A 3,341-nucleotide genomic window follows, 5' to 3' on the forward strand; every position below is an offset into this window, starting at 1 on the left:
CTCATCTCCCCGAGAGCGGCTAGGGCTTCTCACACGTTCGTTATAGGTTACTATTGTTTATTACTCATAATCAGAGTTTAGTTACGTAAAGTGTATTGCTAATATTTTAATGAACCGTAGGGAATATTGTTTTGTTCAAAAATAAATGTCAGTGGTATATCATTGTAATTAAAGAGAAAACCGTAGATGTTATAGGGAATATTGTTTTGTTCAAAATTAAATGTCAGTGGTATATCATCTAAACTATACTAAAAGCCAGATATAAAGCCCTCTGAAGGGGTCTACGTCGGATTAAAAAATCCACCAATTAAATGATTCCATTTTGACACGTCGTATATGCTTTGGTCCACATAAACGGGTCTTTCATTTGGGCTATGTTTACTTTTGATCCGATTCAAGCCGATCTCGCTACGGCTGAAACGCGTGAAGTTTGTTTTTCCTCGACGATTCCTCTTCGTCATCACCGATCAAATTTTCCGCATTTCACCGTTACCGTAATCCACTCTTGCTCTTTAATTCTGATTTAATGGTTTCTTCCACCTTCTCCTCTATCTCCTTTTATATAAAGCCAACCCTACTTGAAACTATGCAGAAGCAGCTACATCTACAGGCATGGAATCCACCGGCATGTCTCCCCTCTCCACCGGCAGGTAACTATTTGTCTTCTTCTTCTTTGAGAAAGTGTTTCACTTTCATGGCTATTATACTGTATTTAGTGGAGTTTAGGTTCTGCTATGATCATTTGTTTGCGATTTTGGTTATAAAATTTGCATTTTGTATGTTGAAGGTTTTGCTTTTGGAATCTATGTTTAGAGGTGTCTTTTCTGTGCCTGTGAATAATCCTCACTTGCGCAAATCTGGAAGCGTATACTCATGAGACGAAGGCTTGCACTGCGACTTCGTGTGCCTTATCTATACCCTCCTGAGGACGAAGCTGACGGAGGAGCACGTGAAGTCGATCGTCTGCGACGCGGTCGAAATCGAGAGGGAGATTGTGTGCGACGACTTCCGTGTGCGTCGGTGGGGATAAACCGTGAGCTGATGAGTCAGTATATCGAGTTCGTGGCAGATAGGCTTTTGGGTGCGCTTGGGTAAGGAATGTGTACGGTGTGGAAAATCTGTTTGATTGGATGGAGGTTATTTCGCTTCTGGAGAAAACGAACTTCTTCGAGAAGAGAGTTGGTGACTACCAGAAAGCTTCTGTTATGTCTAGCGTTAATGGAGGCGGCGCGTTTGATAATCATTGAAATTCATGGCTAGGTACTATTGCCAAATTGCGAAGCCCTTTTAGTCCTTAGCAGCCTCAAGGTTTTTTCTTCTTTCACTCAAATTCTTGGACTTTCTGTAGAGATTTGATTTTGTAGCATAGAAAGGAGCTCTCATGTTTAGCTTTTTCTTTTTTTGTGTAATATAATGGACTGATTTGAGATTTAAATCTTTGATTCTTCAGGTTGCTCTGTAGGTTGGTGGTCTTTATATTTGTGGAAAGGTTGGAGATCTTGATTTAGCTTTTGATTTGCCTCCATAGTTTTGAACTCTTTTCATTATATGAACATGTTTAAAAAACTTGCAGATTGGATGGGAATCTGTAATGAAAATGGGACAAGACACACGAGAACAGTCAAGGATGAAGAGGACAGTCTAAAGGTTTGTTTTCTTTGGGTTGAAGTAACTTAATAACAAGGTTTCTCAGCGTTGTTTGTTTTTTTAAATGTGTGATGCAGAGGAAGGTAAAGGAGACTATGGAGAAAGCTTTCTGGGATATTGTGATGGAATCAATGAAACTGGAGGAGCCTGGGACGAGCTTTGCCAGATGGTGCCTGATAGCTGGAAAGTGGAAATAACTGAAACTATTGATCTTGACCTACTCTCACATGTTTGGCTCATCTCTTCTGATCTTTAGTGACTGATCTGTTTATATATATATTTCAACTGATGTGGTTCTCATTTCTTCTTTATGTTGGTAGTTGCTTAAATTTGGCACCTTGGATATTGATTACCTTGGAAAGATGCTTGAGTTTGCATTAGCTACTCTTCGGAAACTCTCGGCTCCAGCTAATGGCCGTGAGAATAAAAGCACCCACCAGAGTTTACTGGAGGAACTTCACAGGTTGTGTCAAGCTAAAGATGAGTCTGGTAGCCTCCATGCTGTTGCAATTGTCAAGGGGATCCCCTTCATTCTTGAGCAGATTCACGTCTGTATCCGTAATACTTATGTGAATTATTTTAGATAAATAGTTTTTAATACTAAACAAGTCATGCTCTTAACTAAAATAAATTAACTTAATATTTATATTTATTTGACGAACATCAAATTTATTTGATTTACAAGAACATAAACATTACATAATATCATTTCACAAAGTAAATTAACGAATAATCTATAAACACATATGCAAAATTATAAAAATATATAGGAAAACTATAAGGAAATATAAAAAGAAATAATAAATAAATAACAAAACGATAAATAACAAATACTACCTCTGTTCCATATAGATAAAGTTTTGAAAAAACTGTTTCAAATAGATATATTTTTATATTCTCTATATGTTTCATCTTATTTAATAATAGTAAATTATAAATTTCAAGAAAATCAAATGATCCTTTTTAAATTATTTCTCTTTACTTTTATTATAAATTGGTATTTATAAAAGTGATACATTATACAAATTTGATGTATTTTTAAATATCTGTAAACAAACGAAAAATAATATTCACCGATTGGAGGGAGTAATAAAAACTCATGTAATATAAATATATTAAATTAATTAAATGATTAATATAGTTGGGAAATACCCTAGGATAGAACTAATTTTTTTTTTTGTCACAAATATAGATTTTAATGATGAAAATGATCAAAATGTTTCATTAAAGAGGTAAGTATACATTTATACTCATAGGGTTAACTAATCCAAACCTTAGGGTTTAGAGTTAAGGGGTGAAGATTTGGAACTGAGGTTTAAAATTTTATAAAATAAAAAATAAATATTAAAAATAAAATTTAAAAATTGTTTTAAAAAGTATTTTACGAATTACAAAAATAAAATTTAGAAAATAAAATTTAGAAAATAAAATAAGAAAAAATTAAAAAATAATTATATAAAAGTTCGAATTTGAAAACATATAATCTTTTTAAAAATATATCTAGGGTATTAGAATCCTTTTACCTATTAAATAAAATATTTTGGTCATTTACCTCCTTGTGATCTATTTTTGTGACAAAAACTTGAAAATGATCTATTTAGAAGAATTACCCAATATAGTTTCATAATTATTTAAAATTTTCATTCTTTTACCATTAACTCAAAAATAAGTGTTATAATAATGAAATAAAATGA

The 3,341-nt window shown here is 33.0% G+C and overlaps 1 long non-coding RNA gene across 1 annotated transcript; it reads left to right on the top strand.

Annotated features, from left to right (window-relative positions):
* The first annotated feature begins 245 nt into the window (after positions 1 to 245).
* Positions 246 to 2,441, top strand: LOC117126776. Its single transcript, XR_004449591.1, has 4 exons — positions 246 to 1,308; positions 1,451 to 1,489; positions 1,574 to 1,647; positions 1,725 to 2,441. It is a non-coding gene; the product is annotated as an uncharacterized LOC117126776 (long non-coding RNA).
* Positions 2,442 to 3,341: the final 900 nt, after the last annotated feature.

The sequence above is a fragment of the Brassica rapa genome, chromosome A07, assembly GCF_000309985.2.
Source record: "Brassica rapa cultivar Chiifu-401-42 chromosome A07, CAAS_Brap_v3.01, whole genome shotgun sequence".
Classification (NCBI taxonomy): Eukaryota; Viridiplantae; Streptophyta; class Magnoliopsida; order Brassicales; family Brassicaceae; genus Brassica; species Brassica rapa.